General features: G+C 43.6%; 1 pseudogene; it reads right to left on the bottom strand.

The window, feature by feature from the left end:
* Positions 1 to 17,974: 17,974 nt before the first annotated feature.
* On the bottom strand, positions 17,975 to 20,662 carry LOC125519121 (uncharacterized; annotated as a pseudogene).
* Between the last annotated feature and the right edge of the window lie 1,873 nt (positions 20,663 to 22,535).

Raw genomic sequence — 22,535 nt, 5'->3', positions numbered from 1 at the left:
TTTTTCAACAACTCCGTTCAACCCTTCGACGTAAGGATGCTTTTCAAATTCATTTATGGTAGGATATGTTGGTTTCATTCTCCATTCTATTCATTCCAACTATCTAACTATCATTCATTGGTTCCGGAGGCTATGCATTGTTGCTCTCGTCAAGTATCATCCCATCATCTTGTTTTGTCAAGTCTTGTTCTTTTACTTGCTTTTCCATTCAACAAGAGTGTTGTGTCTGCTATCCAAGTTCCTTTTATCTTATCAAGTCTTTCCCCTCTTTTCAGTTGGAGTGCTGACGAATTCTTCTTTCCTTACTTCTCTTCAACCAAAGTGGGTTCAAAGTATATATTGTTCCTTGTGCTCTTGGTTCTTGTCATATTCCTTGTCCCTCTTTGCTAATGGAGTGTTTGCAATCTCGATCATCTCCATTGTATTCTTTCCTTAAAATTGTTTAACATCTCAAGGTTCGTGGTTTCACTCGTTTGTCAAAGAAGCAACTTTATTTTACCTCTTCCTCTTCTGCTTCTGCCATCTTTAGATCTTGGGATGAGATCTCTTGTAAGTGGGGAGTGTTGTAACGAACCTAGACTGACGCTCCAAATGCCTTCCATGTGTTTTGTTGCCGCCGTGTGTTTTATTTGCTTGTTGCATTCCATCATGTCATCATGTGCATTGCATTTGCATGTTTTCATAAAGCTCATCTGTTCGTAGTTGCCGTGTCCCCCTTGCCTTCGTTGACCATTCCAAGACCAACCGTGTTTTTGATTCCCTCTTGTCAAACCACCTAACCTCTCTTGACAGCCCGCAGCCCCCTCACATGCGCGCCCGAAAGCTTTCCCGAACCTGAACTGTGCTATTGTTACCGATGGATCCGGATCGTCCTAAAACATCCCTAAAATATCATTGGTTCTTATTTTGACTCTCCTAACATAATTATCTCATACCGTCCGATTACGATCGGAGGGACCGAATAGCCCTAAACTTATCCAATTTGCTATAAATAGTGTGCAACCCTAGTTTCTAAGGGAGGTGTCCCGTACATCCTCCTGCCCGCCGCCACCTACCTGCCTTCTCTCTCTCGGGATCCATCCTGCCACCACTTGGTCTCTCCTTAGTTCCAAAGCCGACCAATCCCCACCAGATTCCTTCGATCCAACTTTGCACCGATCCATCCAACCACCACAGCCCACGTAGACCTCCCCGTTCCCCTCGCCACGAGCCAGGGAAAAGAGCTCCCTACCGCCTCCCACCTCGTGCCGTGCCCGCCGTACACCAGTAGCAGCAGCCGCTCCGGCCGCAGCCCCGAGCCTCCCCACGCTCCTCCGACGTTGATGCCTCAGATGAGCACCGCGCTGCCCTGCCTTTCTCTTCCCCCTCTTCTAATCTCTCTTTCTTTCTCATGTGTACTTCTCTATGTCTTCTCTGTCACATACAGGAGCTCTCCCTGACTCCATGGTCATCATCCCGAACCTCTCCTTCGCCCCGCTGCACCACCGCCTCAACTCCGGCCGGATCGGCTCGGTTCCCCGCCGCCCTGCCAAGTCCATCGAACCGCCTCCCCATTGCACGTCCGATGAGGTCACCGGCTAGCAACCATTGAGCTGCCTCTGCTTCGATTCGGTAGGGAATGGGACCCCGATGACCTCCACCGCCCGGATTCGTGCCTCCCATGCCGCCAGCTTTTGCGTTTGCTTCCCCTACGTCACGCCGGCGCGCCGCCCTTCGCCAAGTCCATCGTCGCCGGCCTCTTCTCCCTCTGCTTCGAGCAGAGGAGCTTCGCTCGCCCCACACAAGCTCCTTGACCCTACCTCGCTCGTGTTAACCCGCACAGTGCCCCTCAACCCCGCGCTTGGGCCGCCGCCTCTATGATTTGTCGGCCCAGCCAGAGGCCTCCTCAACCGGCCTACCTCTCCATCAACTGGGCCTTAGCCCATGGTGAGCAGCCCACCCACGCCCAGCAGTGCACCAGATTCAGCCCGCATCTTTTTTCCCGTATTGGACGTTTTAGCTAATTATCCACAGACTGCAGATTTACAGTTTGGCCCCTCGTGTTCATGCATATAATAACTAATTAACGTGCATCGGATAAAAATGTTTTATATATGTAAAATGCTTGGAATTTCATCTAGTTTCACAATATGCAACTTTCATCCATGTTAAAACATTTAAATTATTGTTTGCATTAATTTGCTAAATGACTTGCTAAAATACTTTATTTCACAACTAAATCACCGTCGCTCCGAATTGAATAAACTTCATATGTAAATGGGGTACAAAATTCATATATTAACATGGTGCACTTATTTTGCATGTTTAACAACTCTAAAATTGTGTTTAGGGTAGAACAGTAGCAAATTCAAAATATCCATATGAGGATTTTCCAGAATTGTTGTTTGTCGTCCCGGCCTCATTTAAACTTGTCTGGATAGGTAGTTTTATTATGCTTCACCTCTTGCCATGTTTAACAACAATTAATGTTGTTGGGTACATAAACGCGAGAGAAATAAATAAATGAATGTGGCGTTTCGTCAATATGCAACTCGTTGCATATTAAGCTCCACTTAATTTGTTGTATTATTTGTTGCACTTTGCCATGCCATGACTCATTAAATCGGACATGCATCATACTTGGTTGCGCATCATGTCATGTTTATGTGGTGGTTGTTTACCATCTTGTTTGCTTCTTTCCGGTTGTGCTTCTTCTCGAAAGTTCCGGTTACGTTGCGATTGTGAGGATCCTTTCGACTACGTTGGTTCATATTCTTCGTCATGGATCCGGTCTTCTTCCTAGCAGGATTTCAGGCAAGGTGACCAGCACATTGGATCTCACTACTATCTTTGCTATGCTAGTTGTCTTGATGCTATCGCTATGTCGCGCTACCAACCACTTGTTTATCAAGCCTCCCAAATTGCCATGATAAGCCCCTAACATTTTCACCATCCTAGCAAACCGTTGTTTGGCTATGTTACCACATTGCTCAGCCCCTCTTATAACGTTGCTAGTTGCAGGTGCAGTTGCAGGTTGTTCCATGTTGGGACATGGATTTCTTGGGATATCACAATAGCTCATATTTAATTAATGCATCTATATACTTGGTAGAGGGTGGAAGGCTCGGCCTTTTGTCTGTTGTTTTGTTCCACTCTTGCCGCCCTAGTTTCCGTCATACCGGTGTTATGTTCCTTGATTTTGCGTCCCCAACACGGTGAAGGTTTATGGGCCCCTCTTGACAGTTTGCTTTGAATAAAACTCTTCCATGAATACCCAGCATTGGTTTTACCATTTGCCTGACATAATAACTAAACATGATATTAAATTTGACGCATAGGGAGTTAGCGCTACCTGAGGAGTAATTTAACATAATACAGGGGGGCCAGTGCTGATGGTGTTGGTCCCAAACAGAGCCACTTGCGGTGCCACCCCTTCACCCGGGGTTTTCGGTTGCCATACGTACTGCTCATCTGGACGTGGCCTGAGACAAGATACGCGCGGCTACTATCATGGTGTCGGCACGCTGGGAGGTCATGCTGGATTAGTTTTACCATTGTCAAAATGTCTTGTGCACTAGGATTCCGAGTCTGGTCGGAGGGTCCCGAGATGGAGGATTGTCTCCGCGGATCGTGAGCTTGACATGGGCTAAGTTGGGACACCCCTTCAGGGTTTAAACTTTCGAGAGCCGTGCCCGCGGTTATGTGGAAGATAGGAATTTCTAATGTCTGATTGTAGAGAACTTGACACCAGATTCGAATTAAAATACACCAACCGTGTGCGTAACCGTGACGGTCTCTTTTCTAATGAGTTTGAGAAGAGAACACGGTGGGGTTATGCTTGATCATAAGTAGTTTAGGATCACTTCTTGATCATTACTAGTTCGCGATCGTTTGCGTAGTTTCTCATCTTACTCTAGTACTCGTAAGTTAGCCACCATACAATGATTAGTTGATTGCTGCAACCTCACCACTTAACCTTTCCATATCCATTAAGCTTTGGTAGTCTTGATACCCATGGTAATGGGATTGCTGAGTCCTCGTGGCTCACAGATTACTACAACAACAGTTGCAGGTACAGGCAATGCGACGATCATGACGCGAGTGTGATCCTTGCTTGTTTTGGAGTTCTTCTTCTACTTATTCTGCGATCAAGGGATAGGTTCCAGGTCGGGGAGCATGGGCTAGCAGGGTGGATGTCATTCTTCTTTTTCGTTTGATTTCATCCGTAGTCGGATCCTGCTCTTCTTATGATGATTGCTATGTATTGATGAATTGTTGCATTCATGTTGTAGTTTGTGCCGAGTGTAAGCCTTTATCTTGTATTCTCATCTATTCCGTACATGGTATGTTGTAATGATATCCACCTTGATATGCGCTCGAAATGTGGTTGTGCCCCAATCATGAATTCATCACGTGATTGGGATAGAATCGCATCTTGGGTGCTACACAAGCACTTCTGGACTGCAAGCCAGATGAACTTCTATTCCTCACTGCTAGTTGATAAAGACAAGATCTTTGACCATGAGAAAATTCCTCATGTGGATATGGAGATGCTGCCCTACTTCACCCCAGTCCTCGGTGTTCTTCATGATGCTGGACTGCTCAACTTCTGCACCGACATCTGCGACTGGAATGAAGAACTCATTCTTTAGTTCTATGCCACGTTGCACATCACCGACAACGTTGAAGATGTGAATTAATGGGTATTGGACTGGATGATAGAAAATACTCACTACAAAGCACCGGCCTCTGAATTGCTTCATGCCATCCCAATCAGTCCTCCCATTGAAGGTGCAAGGTGCCTCTATGATGAACCTGAGCTCTCCAACCATCTGATATAAGTGTTGATGAAGGCCTTGAAGCCAGGACAAGCTCCTAGAACCAAATTCCTCATCAAGGAACTGCTCTATGTGCCAAGGACAATATACATGATATTGACCAAAACCGTCAGTCCAATCAAGGTCCACAACTCTGATGATGATGAAGTTGTTGGCATCCTGAAGAATCTTCTTTTCAACATCATACATGACATTCCTATCAACTACCATGATTTCTTCATGAGGACTTTAGCCAATGTCGCTCTGTCACCATTTTAATTGAAGCCTTACACCCATTGTATCATGAGATTCATCATATCAAGGTCTTCAATTCATTATAAAGCTGATTGTCAACACCATCTCAGCTATTTGCCCCCAATTGGAGTCGTCAAACGGACTATTTCCTCAGCTGATGAGAAGGGCAAGGCTTCTGTAATTGATGAAGGAACTCGTCCATTGGATGGACAGTTTTGCAAAGCTGCATCCTACTCCACCAATGATGACTCTTCCACCCATGACATTATCGCAAATGCTTCAAGGCAATATCCTCAAGCCACTGCTCCAAGGGTGATGACTGATCATGAGCTTCTCTGCAGTCTTCATCAAAAGGTCGATCGCAATCACAACTGGGTCAAGCGACAGTTTGGTTCAATTCTCTAGAATATGACAATCACCCAAAACACTATGAAGAAGAACCATTACTATCTGCATGAAGTGTTTGATCGCACCTGGGTTGTACTGCCTCACCTCTATGGTGATGAAGATCTCAAGCAAATGGGTTTCAAGCAGGACTTTGACTGGTCTCAACCACCTTCGAAGAAATTCAAGAAGGTCAAAGTTCCTCATTTGGTGGCCAGCTCATATTCTTCATCGTGCGAGACTGATGAACATGAAGACTTGGACGACACCGTGGCAGGCCCTACATCAATGGACGACCCCAACAACGCTGGCGCTCCTCCATCGACATCATGATGATATTCTTCAGGGTCGTTAGTCCTCACTTTTCGTGCCTTTTGGTCATTCGATTACAAAGGGGAGAAATTTGAGTTAGTCTTCAAGCGGGTCTATATATATGGGTGTTTTTTTTGCTAAGTTACAACTCTTGTTCTCCTGAAGTATTGGTTGGATCGAGTTGTAAACGTAAGTCCGATGGTGGTCTGATACTTTTGCTCTATTTTTCTGCATGCTATTTCGTCATATATATTAATGCACGCATGCTGAATTTCATTAGACACCATATTTCATCATGCATTTCATAATTCTTCAAATCATATGTTAAATGCATGTATAAATTACAAGATATAGGGGGAGATCTCCATGATTCTATTCTACAATGTGCATTGCTATTCAAAGCAAATTCCTCACATATGCCCATCTTCAGGGGGGGTTCTTCTATATCTTGCAATCAAATTCCTCAATATCAGTATTTACACTTCATATGTTTACCCCCGTTGAAAAATTAACCTATACTGTCATCAATCACGAAAAAGAGGGAGAGTGCCCCTTAGTGATTTTGGTGTATTGAAGACTTATAGGTTAAGGGACTGATGTGTTTGTGAGTGTACACGGGTCTATAAGTCTATGAGGAGTTTGATATTTACAGAGAATGTCGGCCCCTAAAATGAATGTCTTCAACTAAAGACTTTGGATTTCTGAAGACTTTGAAAGTGACGAAATTGGTGTGACTGTGAAGACTTGATATTCATGCGAAGATTATGAAGTGTGAAAACTTTCGTTTTCGTACTTTCATTTTATCTTTCTTGAGTCATAGGAAACACCATACTGTGTAACACCCACAATGCAGCTATATCTCCCATGTGTCGGGGCACGACTTAGAGGCATAGCCGCATGGTAGTTTTGTCGCAAGGGGGGCACTCTTCACACAATCCCATGTACTAAATAAGAAAGGGATAAAGAGTTGGCTTACAATCGCCACTTTACACAAATAACAAGTTAAGCATATATCATACAGAGTACAATCAAGGTCCGACTACGGAACCAAAATAAAAGAAGACAACCCCAAATGCTAGATCCTCAATCGTCCCAATTGGGATCCACTACTGATCAACTGGAAAAGACACAAAACAACGATCAAGATCTTCATCGAGCTCCCACTTGAGCTGGGTTGCGTCACCTGCACTGGTATCATCGGCACCTGCAACTGTTTGGAAGTATCTGTGAGTTATGAGGACTCGGAAATCTCACACCCACGAGATCAAGACTATTTAAGCTTATGGGTAGGGTAAGGTAATGAGGTGGAGCTGCTGCAAGCACTAAGCATATATGGTGGCTAACACACGTAAATAAGAGCGAGAAGAGAAGCAACGCACAGCCATGAAACTAGAAGTGATCAAGAAGTGATCCTGAAACTACTTACATTCAAGCATAACACAAGAACCGTGTTCACTTCCCGGACTCCGCCGAAAAGAGACCATCACGGCTACACACGCGGTTGATGCATTTTAATTAAGTCAAGTGTCAAGTTCTCTATAACCGAACATTAACAAATTCCCATCTGCCATGTAACCGCGGGCACGGCTTTCGAAAGTTTAAACCCTGCAGGGGTGTCCCAACTTACCACATCACAAGATCTCATGGTCAACGAAGGATATTCCTTCTCTCGGGAATACCCGATCAGGCTTGGAATCCCGGTTACAAGACATTTCGACAATGGTAAAACAAGACCAGCAAATCCGCCCGATGTGTCGACAATCCCGATAGGAGTCGCATGTATCTCATTCTCAGGACAAACCAGATAGGTCAAGCTACGAGTAAAACCAGCCCTCAAGTTGCCCCGAGGTGGCCCCGCAGGCTTCTCGGTTCGGACCAACACTTAGAGAAGCACTGGCCCGGGGGAGGTTAAAATAAAGATGACCCTCGGGAGCGCGACTCCCAAGGGAAAAGAATAGGTGGTGGTGAGGCAAATGGTAAAACCAAGGTTGGGACTTGCTGGAGGAGTTTTATTCAAAGCGAACTGTCAAGGGGTTCCCATAACACCCAACCGCGTAAGGAACGCAAAATCAAGGAACATAACACCGGTATGACGGAAACTAGGGCGGCAAGAGTGGAACAAAACACCAGGCATAAGGCCGAGCCTTCCACCCTTTACCAAGTATATAGATGCATTAATTAAAATAAGAGATATTGTGATATCCCAACGTATCCATGTCCCAACATGGAACAAACTTCAACTTCACCTGCAACTAACAACGCTATAAGAGGGGCTGAGCAAAGCGGTAACATAGCCAAGCAACAGTTTGCTAGGAAGGTGGGTTAGAGGCTTGACATAGCAATATGGGAGGCATGATATTGCAAGTGGTAGGTAGCGCGACATAGCGATAGAACGAACAACTAGCAAAGCAAAGACAGAAGTGATTTCGAGGGTATGATCATCTTGCCTGCAATGTACTCAGAGTTGTCGAAAGCTTGATCCTCGAAAGCGTACTCAACAGGTTCCTCATCGCGTACTCGTCTCCCAGCTCTACCCAAAGCAAGAACACAACCAATGGAACAGCAATCAATCACGGTGCAATGCACAAGCAACATGATGCAAAACATGGCATGATATGCAAGATATGATATGCAATGCATATGCGTGCTCCAGAAGGGAAATCATGATCAAGGCATCAACTTGGCAAACCAAGTATGCTGCTGGAAAGATGAGATGATTTCAGTTGAAATCGATATAAAGATCACCGGAAACGGATGCATGGTTTGCAAATGGCAAGCAAAAGAAGAATGGTGCAAAACTGTGATTAACAGCATGATGCCACATAGGATGCAACAAGAAACTAAGCTACTGCACCCCAACATATCAACAAAGCATATGGAAGTGATATACAAGAGACACTTGACAAAACATGAACACTGAGCTATGGCTAAATCACACTAGAACAGGTTCAAATAAGCATGGCTAAAGTGCAAAAGATATCAGCTTCACAGACTTAGTGAAAATACTAACATGTCAAAAACAACATCAGGAAGCAATGTTTACAGCAAGCAAACATCATGCTACAGGAATATATCATAGCAAATAAAGGCATGGAATGATTCTACTCAATGCATAGAACAAAAGTCCCTTACTGTACATGAGCCAAAAAGGCATAGAAGATACGATGGCACCCATGTAAACATAGCAAGTTTTATTAACAGTTTCAGACTTAGAAGAAAAACAGAGCATGGCATAAACAGATTCAAGATAATAACTTTGCGAGCTCATGCCACTCACCACAAAGGATTAAATGACAACATAAGCATACCAACAGCAAGATGACATGTTCATGAAGCTAACCATGGCAAGAGCAAGTTCATAGGATGCATGGATCACTAGCAACAACCATGGCAATATTGATTAACATGTTAACAATCTAACAGGAACATTTAATAGCAAAAGTAGAGCAAGCAAATGACATGATATAGCACTCCATAATTGAAACCAGGGGCATGAATGGATATAGCATAACCACATCTTCAAAACATCCTTACTGAAGTATCCCAAAATAAGAATGGATCTCACTGTAGCATTAAGTTTACATGGCATCAAAATAATAGCAGGAAAAGGACTTAGCAAAATCCTAAGTCCCTGAAAACAGCAACATCATGGAGCCTAGTTTGCATGCTTGTGCTAGTCACCGCATAGATCAAAAAAATACAAGGCTTGCACCTCTGTAAAGATGGCATGATGTAGTTCAAAGCACATGTAGACTTCATGCCCAAATAATGCACACATCAAATGCAAGAAAAATGACAAAACCTCATGATGTGATAAGTACCAGCAGTTAACATTTTATAGAACTCTTGCAACAATGAAAATGGCATCATAATGCACAGTAACATGCATGCAAATGTTGCTAACATGAGGAGCTCAACGAGACGAACAATTTGACATATCATATGCATGATTTGGAGCCACGGTCACCGAGATATAGCATGATGAAAAGGACATAAAATAACATGGACTTCCGATACTTAGTGAAAAAAAGGAGGTCCGAGTGTCAGATGGCATAACCAGTGCTCGGGAGGGGAATAGAGTGGTGGTGCTCACCTAGCGGCCCAAGGGCCGGCTTGGTGGATCAGGCTAGCTGGGCCCGCAGCGAGCAGGCCGAGGTCAACGCGTAGGAGGATCGGGGCTCCTCCCCGGTCGACTCGAAGGCGGCGGCGGTCGACGGTCGAACGCCGGCGACGGGGCACGGTGAGGGGAGTGGTCGATGGCGGAGCCGGTCGCCGGAGTTGGTCGCCGGCGACGGGCGAAGGCGGCGGGGTCGGGCGTAGCAAGCGAAGGTCGGGCGGCGCGGCTCGCAGATCCGGCAAGGTGCGGGCCAGGGCGGCACTAGGCGCTGGCGGCGGCGCGCGGCGGCCGGAGACGGACGCGGGTGGAGGGAGGCGCGAGCGGCGCGGGCGCTCGGGCCCGGCGGCGGCGGTTCGGGCCCGGGCGGGCCTGGCACGGGCCCTACGGGCTGGCGGCACGAGGAGAGAGAGGAGGGCGACGTGGCGGCTCGCGATTCGCTGAGGGGGGCAGCGCTGGACGTGTCCGGCGGCCGCGGACATGTCCGTCGGCGGGAGGAGGAAGAAGCTAGGGTTTGTACTGCGAAATTTCAGGGGAGACACATATATATAGGTACAGGGAGGTAGGAATGTCCAAACGGGGTGCAGTTTTCGCCCACACGATCGTGATCTGACGGGGGAGAACATGGAGGTGGCTTAGATGGGTTATTGGGTTGTTTTGGACGGGTGTTGGGCTGCACCACAAAAGAGGCTTTTGCGGTTACCCGGTTACCTGTTGGGGCCCTCCAAATGGAAAAAATTTGACAGACGGTCTACCGGTGATACACCAAGGCCACTTGACAAATCCCGGCCCATTCCAAGAACGTTTAACTCCTGCTCACGAAAAGAGACAAGAGGGGTGCGTCGGGTGCATGTGAGAGTGTCGGATTGCGAAACGGACAGCGGGGAAAATGCTCGGATGCATGAGACGAAAACGAATGCAAATGTGGTGCACATGATGACATGATATAAAATGCATGACATGAAAAAAATGCGAAACGAAGACAAAAACCCAACCACGAAAGAATAACATATCGCATCTCCGGAAAAGGCAAGAGTCACAGTTACAAATATGGAAAGTTGTATCCGGGGCGTTACAACTGTTAAAGGGGGTTGAGGTAAAACTAAGGAAAAGTTTCCAAGTGATGCTCATCTCAAAATCCTACACATACCAATCCTTTTGAGCGAAGCCATTGGAAATCTCATACAGTTCAGTCAATTTCTTTAGTGACAGAGACGAAGATCTTATGGTCTCTGAGGAATTTGTTCTGACCGAGTTAGGAATTTGCCAGTTCGGATTGCCTACAAGTGAGGACATGATAGCCCTGAGGAATTTGATGGCCAAATTTCCGACCGTTGCTATGCTATGCGCCAGTTGTCCCAAAATATCTACCCACCTAATAGTCATATGATTGAAGGGCATTTATGTCTTATCATGTTGGGCTACTCCCTAGGCTATAAATAGCCTCCCCCTACAACCACTAGCTGGTCGGCTGCTCCACGAGAAACTAACACTTGTCATTGAGAGCATCCCATCCTCCGAGAACTTTGAGCGAAAATCATCAAGTGAGGAAAAACCCCAAAAACCAAACCCAAACACCTACAAACCCAAAGTGATTGAGCATCACTAAAGAGATTGTTCTTGTGTCGAACCAAAGCTTGTTACCTTTGAGGAATGTGCATCCTCCAGACGGTTAGGCGTCATGGTCTAGAGCATCCAAGAGGAAATTGTGGATTGCTGAGTGATCGAGTCTGTGAAGGTTTGGAAGTCAGCTGAAGACTTACCACGAGTGATTGGGCGAGGTCTGTGTGACCTTAGCTCAAGGAGAATACAGTGAGGACTATGTGTCCTCAGGTTTAAATACCGAGCCGCTACAACCAGACGTACGACTGTCACGGTAGTTGGAACTAGTCTACCAAATCACTGTCTTCACCAAGCTACTGGTTCTATTTCCTCAATCCTTTCATTTCCTCATTTTTGTGTAGAAGTAATTGATCATTACTATTTGAAGACTTTGACTGAAGACTTTCTCAATTTCCTCAATCCTATTTCTTCAATCAGTTTGTCTTCAGCCTGCTTATTCTGTGATTACGCTACTTGTACTTTGTGCTTATTCTCATTTCATCATGATGAATGTGCTACTGCTCTGTTATGCTTGCATCTGAGTACTTATTCCGCTGCTAGTTGTTTGTGACTTAGGAATTTCCTCACCCTGAAATTCCTTAGTGACCAATTTGTAAAAATCGCCTATTCACCCCCCTCTAGTCGATATAACGCACTTTCAAGATGTTGAAGGGTTTAATGGAAATTGCTGATGAGCCCCCAATTGAGCCACCAATTCCGCCTCACGACGGGTTCTAGCCTGTTCCAGAAGGGCCTGAGCATTATTATCATCACGGGGCGGGTTATGTCCACGGGGCGGGTCATCATTACGAGGCGGATTACAACGCCACTCGCTGCGGGAAACCGTCGGCGATTCAATATGCCTGCTGTAGCTTTGGCTTGGGTGGTGAGTTGAGTGAACACGCTCACGGCTGTATGAATAAGCCTCCTGCTATGCCACAGCCATCTAAAGAAGCTCCACCGCATTCCGGGTCTCTATCGCCGCTGGAGACTCACCCTCAATCGAGATAACCGCCAGTCGTGTAGCCGCTGCTATCGTGTTATCCACTGGGTTAGAATAATGGCCAGAGGGTGTTGGAACCCATTGAGGTGGGGTAAGGACCATACGAGGCGGGTGTGACACACGAGGCTGGGCCACCGCTCTAGTCCCTGGCGCCTCAGCAGCCCGGGTTACAACAGGCGGGTTACTCGTTCCTGCCCCGGGTGTGTTAAAAAGATTCCACCCCTCAAACTGTGAAGCTAGGTGGCTCTGGTGCCTTCTTCGAAGAACAACATTGGATGCATTCTGATCTAGACTTAGGCGGAAAGCTTCTGCCCTTATCCGTTGTGACTCGGCATCCATCGAAGCTCGCTTCGTCGTCGTCCTGGCGTTCTCTGCATTAAGATCCTCTTGGGCTTTGGCCACCTCATCTCGCACCTTTGCAACTTCTACATTATGTTGTGCTTCATTCGCTGGAGTCACCTCTATGGCTGACAGAGCCGTCAGAGTGCCCAAGAGCTCAGATAAAACCTGAGTCGGCGGTCGAACAGAGCCGCTCGCCCCAGCTGTCGCAGCAGTAGTTGAACCGGATGTCATAGCAGCAGATGTTGATGAGTTTACCATTGGTTGCGTACCAGCCATAAAAATAGCAGCCCTGCTCGGCAGCTCATAAGGGTCCGGAATACTGTCACCACTGGAATAGCCCCCAAGCCCGCCATCCTGCAGCTGATAGGTTTCTCCGTCCGATGACTCATCACCTGAATAGATGGTCATCTCTCCACCAGATGCAGAACCTTCCTAAATATCCGCCCCATTAACAAAGCCAACAAAAATGTGCTTCTGGCTGGGTTGACCCCTGGCAGGTCACGCGCGCTGAGCCGTCTCGATGATGTCCGTGCAGGTGTCCGGATCAGGCTCTGACTCGCCGATCTTGCCGATGAAGATGTGAATTCCTCCAAAGGGGACCCAGTACCCGTACTCGATTGAGTCGGCCTCAGGGCCCCAGCCAACGCGCCGATGTAGATCTAGCCATGATGACTCTTAGTCATCTGGCCCACGACGTATCCTTCGATCCCTAAGAAGTTCCCCTTGAAGAACTCGAAACCACCATGCTCTGGCCCCACGGTGGGCACCAACTATCGTGGATTTAACACGGTAGGTGCCCTTGTGAAAGGACTTAGGTGTGGAGCCATCACAATGTAGGTTAGCTCAAAGGGGTTGAACGGGACAAGGGACACAGAGGTTTACCCAGGTTCGGCCCCTCACAACGAGGTAAAAGCCTATGTCCTGCTTCTAGTTGTATTGCTTGAGTCTCGATTACAAGGGAGCGATTATGCTTGACCTAGGTATCGACCAGTTATTTCTTGAGTTAACCGCCCCCGGGTCTCGCCTTTATATACACAGGTCGAGGCCCCGAGGCTTACAAGAGTCCAAGCTGGATCACACAATGTGACCAGCTTGGTTTCTAAGTCCCCTTGCCTTACCAGGCAAGTCACCATCGGGCGGCTAACACCTTCACGTCTTGGGCCTCCACTAGGCCTGCCTCTTAAGCCACCACCTATCTTTATGCTTCGTCTTCTTGGACCTTCTTGGGCCTTCTTCACATCAAGCCGCCAACGGTGTAACCCGGCCCCTCCTGGGCGGGTCACACCTCGGAGTTATATCCCCAACAAATGTGTTTTTTGGGATCCGATGAATTGTGAGCTTATGATCAAATCTACAAGAACATTTGTGTACTTGTATAAACCTACAAGAACATTTGTGTACTTGTATAAATATTTTTTAAATGTCACACACACTTTTTTGAATCACGGGGATTTTTATTTAAAATGTCATGTACATTTTCTAAATTCTGTAAAAAAAACTATCATGCAGACATTTTTTCATTGTATACAATGTTTTTTAAATGCATGATTATTGTAGCTTTGTATTTCTTCTCTAATTTATTGGTTTGGTTTGGCCAACTAGATTGATTTATCTTGTCATGGGATGAGGTGCTTTGTAATGGATCTGATCTTGCGGTGCTCAATCCCAGTGACAGAAAGGGGCATGACACGTATGTATCGTTGCTATTAAGGATAAAAAGATGTGGTTTATTCATACATGAATTTAGCTTATCTACGTCATGTCATTTTGCTTAAAGCATTACTCCATTTTTCAACGACTTACTACACTAGATGCATGCTGGATAACGGTCAATGTGTGGAGTAATAGTAGTAGATGGAGGCAGGAGTCGGTCTACTAATCTTGGTCGTGATGCCTATATACATGATCATTGCCTTGGTTATCGTCATAATTATTTTCTTTTCTGTCAATTGCCCAACAGTAATTTGTTTACACATCGTATGCTATTTTCTTGAGAGAAGCCTCTAGTGAGAACTATGCCCCCGGGTTAATTTTCTATCATATATTAAAACAAAAAATACCTTGCTACAATTTTTATTTTTTTTATTTTGTATTTTAGTTAGATCTATCTATCAAAACCTATACAATTTAATCTTGCTCATAAACGTTAAGGGATTAACAACCCCTCTACGCGTTGGGTTGCAAGTATTTGTTGTTTGTGTATAGGTGTTGTTTACATAGTGTTGCTTGGTTTACCTACTAGATTGATAACCTTGGTTTCATAACTGAGGGAAATACTTATATCTACTTTACTGCATCATCCTCTCCTCTTCGGGGAAATCCCAACGCAGCTCACAAGTAGCAACAGCTGCATGAGGAACTATTATGGGTAAGCACATAGATGATGTCAAGAAGCTACTTGATGATATAAAGAGAACCATGCCCAATGGCATGTTGAAATAACTAACACCGAAAGAGTCAATGCAGCTGAAGAAAAGAGTACGGAGTTGATCGATGAACTTGATAAACTCAACTTCGTCATAAAAGGTAAAGAAGAGGTACACGTGAATGACATCACTGGTAAAAAAGTGAATGATGTTAATTTCATTGCTCACAATAGCTATAATCCCAACAATAGAAATAATGGGTATGCTCCTACACTACCTTATCCTAATAATAGTGGAGCACCCAACAATTTCACTTGAGCCAGCAGTAGCAATAGAAATACTCTTGAAGACACTCTGATTTTTTTATTGCTAGCCAAAATGAGTAGAATGACACCTTCAAAAATATCCTGAAGATCAGGATGACTTACTTGGTCAGCTGACCGGTAAGATTGTTGGACTAACAAATGATGTGCAGATTCTTGATGGAAGGACCAAGAATATGGAAGCACAAGTGACTAAAATTGCAGAGAGACAAACTTTAATCCTAGCCAAGTTTGCAGGTAAACTGAAACCTAACCTGGTTGAAGATGTCAAAATGATGAGAAATGATGAAGGAAATGCAGATGAGCCTGATAAAAGCCATATGCCAGAATACACGTATACCATTGCAGACTTCATGAAGATGATAGCAATGAAGCACCCATTACCCGGGGTAACAAATGATAAGGCATATAATGTCTTTGTTGATCATGTTGCAACCAAGGTACATGAGTTAGATGATGAAAGAAAGAAGTTGTATAGTAAGTTGCCAGCTAAGCAAGAAGAGGTTCTTGAGCCTACTATATATATTGGGATTGGTTTGAATAAATTTAGCGCTTTATGTGATCTAGGTGCTAGTGTTTCCACTATCACTAAGTTTGTTTATGATTAGATTGAATATGGCTAATTCCACTTTTATTCAAGCAGTAGGAATTAAGCATAATGTCATTATGCTACTATTGTGAGTTTTGAGTTTTCCTAACATTTTCAAGATACACGTTAGACATTTTTCAAATACATCATATGATTTAAAAAAATACATGTTTTGAACACTTTTTTGAATACACGGTAACATTTTTCAAATACATGTTGTACTTTTTAATTGTAGTAAACATTTTCCTACCAACATGATCATTTTTTACATTGTATAAACAGTTTTTTTAATTCATGACATTTTTTGGAAACGCGTGAATATTTCTTCAAAATTTCACATACATTTTTAATGGAAATAAACCTTTTTTAACATAGAACATTTGTGTACTTGTATAAACATTTTAAAATGTCACATACACTTTTTTAAGCACGGGGATTTTCCTTTAAAATGCCATGTACATTTTCTAAATTCTATAAAAATTATATAATGCAAACATTGTTTCATTGTATACAATGTTTTTTAAATGTAACAATCAAAAATTTCAAACTCGTGAACACTTTTTGAAATGTAAGTTATAGCTTTTTGAATGTACAAAAAAATTATTTACGAATTACATTATTTTTTACATTTTAAAATGTCACTTGCATTTTTTAATAACACGTGACTTTTTTAAATGTCACAAACATTTTCCATACATATGATTAACAATTTTCTATACATGTTTGACATTTTCAAATGCATGATTGACACTTTTCATTTTTTATGTAGATACTTCTTGTAATATATTTAGAATATTAGAAAATATAAATAAATACCCATAAGTAATAGGTACACCATTTGGATCTAATACAAAGTTGCACAAGATTTACATTATTTCTACAATACAGGAACATGAAAAACGCATAAAGGGAATATCACACTTTTTTTGAGGTAGAACATACACGTATTCATGAATCTTATAGGATCTAAAAAGTTCACTACCAATGGGTCTGTGAAGACCACTCGAAGAAACAGAAGCATTGTGTTACTAGATGAATTTTTTCCTATAAAATAGTGTGTAAAGAAATACTTATGGAATTTTTCTACGAGTCCAAATCATGCAATGCAAATCTAACATATTAAACATGAGTTTTTTTAAGATTCAAATTCTCCCAAAAAATCCTATGGAAATCGGTTGAATCGAGGAAGCCTAGTGTAAAGGGATCCTTCGAGAAAAATCCTAAAATGATTTTGACATATAAATCAAAGCAAACAAAGAAAAAAATCATAAGGATTCCAAGTCATCTTATAAGATGTAAAAACTTCAGTACCAATGAGTGTTTGAAAACCAGGGAAAATAGAAGAGTTGTACCAGTGGATGAACACTTTCCTCCAAACCGAGTGCAAATAAACCCTTACGGAAATTTTCTATGAATTCAAATCACGCGATTGAAATCAAACAAACTACACATGTTCTAAGGACTCAAATCCTCCAATATAAACCTGTGAAATTGGGTTGAATCAAAGGATCCTGGCAAAAGGAATCTTGAAAATGTTAGTAGTTCTTTGTTTTGCAGATAGAGAGAGAGAGAACAAGTGATGAACTTGGGAGGTTGGTGCTTCTTCGTTCGAAGAACAAAACCCGTAGACTAGATAGAACTAACAAACATACGGAATTATCAGGTCATGATGCATCATAGAGAAAGATATAATTTGTAAAAGTGTGGAAGCTTATATGTGTCATAACACGACCGCTTAGTGAATGGGTTTAACCAACTGGCATAGAGCACCGGAAACATGTTCGAGCATCAGCAGCACTCCCATATATCTCCCAGGTATTTCTCGTCAAGAACCCTTATTGCTTATATTGTTCACTAGTCTTATTATTATTAAGATAAAAATAGTTCTTCAGTTACCCCTCTTCCGGCGGGCCGAGAAAGGCATGTCGTAGTCATTGCCTGCAAAATGGGGGCTCAAGAGCCAGAACACATTGTCGATGACATCAAACTAGTTCGCGGGATCATACACCGGGGTGTCTCCAGCGGCAGGTTCTTAAGACATGGGTGCGTCCTCGACGACGTTTACCGGGTTTTCCTGCTAAAGTGCCTAGTTCCAGGCTTCATCTTCCTAGAGCAGCTCCTCTGGTGAAAAGCCGTCTACCTGGAGCAGATCCACTAGTTCAAGGCGTTGCTACTCCTCCCCCATCCCATCTGGTTCATCTAGAATTTCCACACCTCTTCCCAATCCCAGTCATTGAAAGGCTTAGACTGCACATTCTCTCCAGCGGGGTCGTAGTTTTCTATACCGTCAAGCAAGGCACTACCTGCTAGATCCATCATATAACCATCACCCATGGCTACAGTAGGCACCTCATTTACTTCATGCGGAGTAACTATGGCATGCGCCCCATCCATGGTGTCTTTCAGCAGAGTAATTGTGGTGTCCACCTCGTCCATTGTGTCTTTCTACGGAGTAATTGCAGCTGGCATGTCGTCATGGTGTCTTTATGCATATCATCGCTCTCCAGGTTGATGACAATCTTGTCTGTTGCTTCAATAAGACTGGTTTTCTCCCTCCCCGGTTTGATGAAAATCAAGTGCTTTGTCCTTTGTAGGCAGCACCTCGCGTTTGTATGACAGGTTCTCATTATAGTACCATGGGCTCTCCTTGTACCGACCCCAGATGGACTTGGTACCATGTATAAAAACTGGATGTGGGCTTGCATTAGTCTGAGAAACTCGTGCTCCGGCCGAACTCTCCCCCACTTGTCCCCACGGCTTTCCGGGGTAATTGTACCACATAGCAGAGGTAGTTGAACTTCGATGAGTGATATTTTTACACTCATTCCAACCTTGTCTAAACAAAATGATTTCATTAAAAGAGAAATATGCGCTCTAATATTACCACTAATGACTACTGAATGCAAAGGATTCCACAAATCCTCTCTTTGATATTTTTTCCACAGGAAATGGGCTAAAAAGGGAAGAAATCGTGTGGGGGATAGGAAGGGAAATGGAGAAGAAATAAGTCACCAGGAGGTGTCAGAAGGCCGCTAGAGCCAAAGATGGCATTCCATGCGACCGCACGTGCTCACATGAGCGGTCTTTTGGCGTGGAAACCGAGGCAGGTCGTCCACCTAAACAACTTTTATAAAGGGGACCCTGTCAAAATGTCAACATAACAAGAGATAGAGGAGCGTCGAGCACAGCCAGAACATGTTCATCATGATCGTCATCCACAAACCCTAGCCGCCGCCATTTGCACCTCCATAGCTATCTCCACCACCATAGTGCTATCTCATCTAGTTCATACTTGTAATTGTGCATCGTACAAGGCATCCATTGTAAGACATATTGCAATCAATCAATCCCAAGATGTGTTCTTCAATGTTTTCTTCTTGCAATCTGATCTCCATGTGTGAGTAGTTCGGTAAGGTATGGGGTGAGGCATGAGCCTTGCAACCCCGGGTATTTGATGAAGGGATCAATGGAAGTCTTTGGCACAACGTCTCCTATGTGTGAAATATTTTTTTCGTGAAGTATCTCTTGTCTTGTCTGCGATCTTCATCCCTGTAGGTACCTAGGATCATGGAAATTGAGCACCGGTGAGGCTAGGAGCAAGGGGACCATGAAGTGTTATACCGAACACCTGCGATAGTAAGGTTTAGTAGGGTAACATGGATCACATCCTTGGGGATTCATGAGGTGTAGTCACTAAATGTCCAATGCTTTTGTCTGATACTATTATCTTAATTATCGGGGCAACCCCGTGAGACGGATAGGGCCTTCAGTAGGACAACTGATTCTTGATGCAGGACTAGTGTTGGTCAAGTTGTTATTTGGACACATCCCCCACTCCGATACGAAGCAAGTACCTATTATAAGTGTTGAATCACAATTTGTTTGCTGATCCGGAAAAAAGCTATATTTTACACTTTGGCAAAAGCTTGCTAGAGACCATTCCTTCAAGGGAATCTTCCTCTTGTGGGTTCGATACTCAGGGTCACCTCTGGAGAAATAGGTGTGGGATACCCTTTCTTGTTCCAATACCGGATAAATAAAAAGGAGATATCAAACTTCTGTCCACATGTGGCCACACCATGCTGGGGTACTTATCCCAGATAGCAGCGGCAACCCCATGTCTGAACTGCATTTGGGTTGTTGTCGGACAATTATTGGATTTAGCATTGGTTTCCTTGTATGATGATTCAATCATCTCAAATAATCTTTCATGCTGGCATAATGTTGAGAACCCTCTTCGTCAGGAGATAACTTCTGCGTTGACAGCCAGTGTTTCTACATCACAATACAGAAAAGAACACACATCACAATATAGAATGTGAGTGTAATTCAGAAATTTTAGCGCTTTAGCATAACAACGCCGAAATATATGAACTTGATACTTGTATATTATGCGTGTTTTTTCCTCAAACACGCTCCTGGACCATCACGAAAGATGGTGTTCCATATGACCATCGCCGTTCGTATGGACTAGCTACCAACTGTGTGTCGGTTCCACCTAAACAATCTTTATAAAAGGCCCAACACCAGAAGAGCAACACACGAGGTCACACATCGCCATCTCTGTAGCAGCCATCCCCCTGAACAACCTCAACATATATTGATGGAATACTAAAAGGTTAGTATGAAAACGACAAGTGTTCTTGCCGAGGTCACATGGAAATATTGACAAGATACAAAATGGTTCAGTATACACCAAGAAGTGTTCTTTCCGAGGTCACATGAAAAGTTTTGAGCAAGAGTCAGTATCCTAAGAGGACTGATGAGCAAGAAGATATGAGTGAGATTCTATATAAATTTGTGTATGATTTTATCATATAAGCCATGCTATGTACACAACTAGATATGTGTCGTTCTCTCAGTGTTAGTGCAAGATACCAAAATGATCAAGGTGTTGATCAAATGGACTACAGCGGCGGAAAATATCCTTAAGTTCTTGAGACGTTTTAAGGACATATTTATCGTAAATGGACATGTTGAAGAGCTTCGTTGTAAAGTTTTACATTGATGCATGCTCATTGTAAGGAGTTACACTGATGCAAACTTCACCATTGGTCCAGATGATCTTCAGTTTCAATCAAGGTTTTGTGAATACACAGAACAGTGACACGATAAGTTGGAATTGTTCTAAAGTAGAGAACTAAGGCAGATTTTACAACATAGGCCAAGTATATCGCCGCTTTGGAAGAGACAATGGAGGGAATTTGAACTAAATAAGTTCGTCACCGAGCTTGGTACGGTTTCAACTGTGCTTGTACCGATGGAGCACTATTAAGAGTAGTGATGCCATAGCCCAGGCCAAGAAGCCAAGGTCCTACCAAGAGTTCAAACTTATACAAAGTTGATTCCACATAAATTATGAATTTTGTGGAGCGTGGAGATACAGATCTATGCAAGATACACACGGACCCGAAGATGTCAGATCCATTGACGAAGTCTATACCACAAGAAAATCATAAGCAACACGGGAATGCCATTGGTGTTAGAGAACTTATGCAACTAGATTATTGACGCTAGTGCAAGTGGAAGACTATTGGACATATGCCCTAGAGGAAATAATAAATGTTATTATGCTATTTCCATGTTCATAATTAAGTTTATATTTCTATGCTATAATTGCATTGGTTCTTGGATATGATATTCAAAGGAAAACTCAATTGCATGTGTGGAAACATAAACACCAAGATGATCCCTAGTCTTGCTAGCTCATGTGTCGATGATGATCTTGGTTTACTGATTATGAGTATTGTTATTGTAACAAGGATGCTATCAATAATGAGAACACATTGTTGGCAGAACAGTGGTGTTGGATAGACCCAACTTATGAATTACTGAGATATATTATTGTTGTTATGTTGTCAGTATTTTCATATAACTTGTTCATGATTTATCAGTTACTTAGATCATGAGAATATCATATGCCAACATACCAGATGGTTACTTTGGGGTTACCGGATGTCACTCCGTAACTAGATGTGAATAAAGGTGACTTTGGGTATAGCAGAAACATATGTCTTGGTATTGGTAGTTCGAGACTGGGATTTTCTCCTCTCACGATAGAGAGATACTCTCTGGGGCCACTCGATGTTTTGGTATCATTATCGTCTGGCTAGACACTTGTGATGGTGACAACGGGATACCAGAACACTGACATGAGTAAAGAGAACGAAACCGGTAACGAGGATGACAGGTATAGTGATCAAGGAGTTGATCACGATTATTCCAATTATCTCACCCTGCGTTTTGTAAACGTATCTCGAAGCAAACGCAATGGTAATAATAAATAAAGGTACATTCGAGAACTTTGTGAATATGGGGGAGTTAATAAAGGTGTCTAGATCTCGATGTTAACTATTGACCGAAAGGTGTTCTGGGTCATTACCACTTATTTCCAAACGTGTGGGGTCACACGCATAACGGGTTCTAGTCCTAATTACCGCCATCTTCAT

This window comes from Triticum urartu, chromosome 7A (genome assembly GCF_056163025.1).
Source record: "Triticum urartu cultivar PI428250 chromosome 7A, HENAU_Tu73, whole genome shotgun sequence".
NCBI lineage: Eukaryota > Viridiplantae > Streptophyta > Magnoliopsida > Poales > Poaceae > Triticum > Triticum urartu.
The sequence above is the reverse complement of the archived record's forward strand: the minus strand, read 5'-3'. Positions and strand labels throughout refer to the sequence as shown.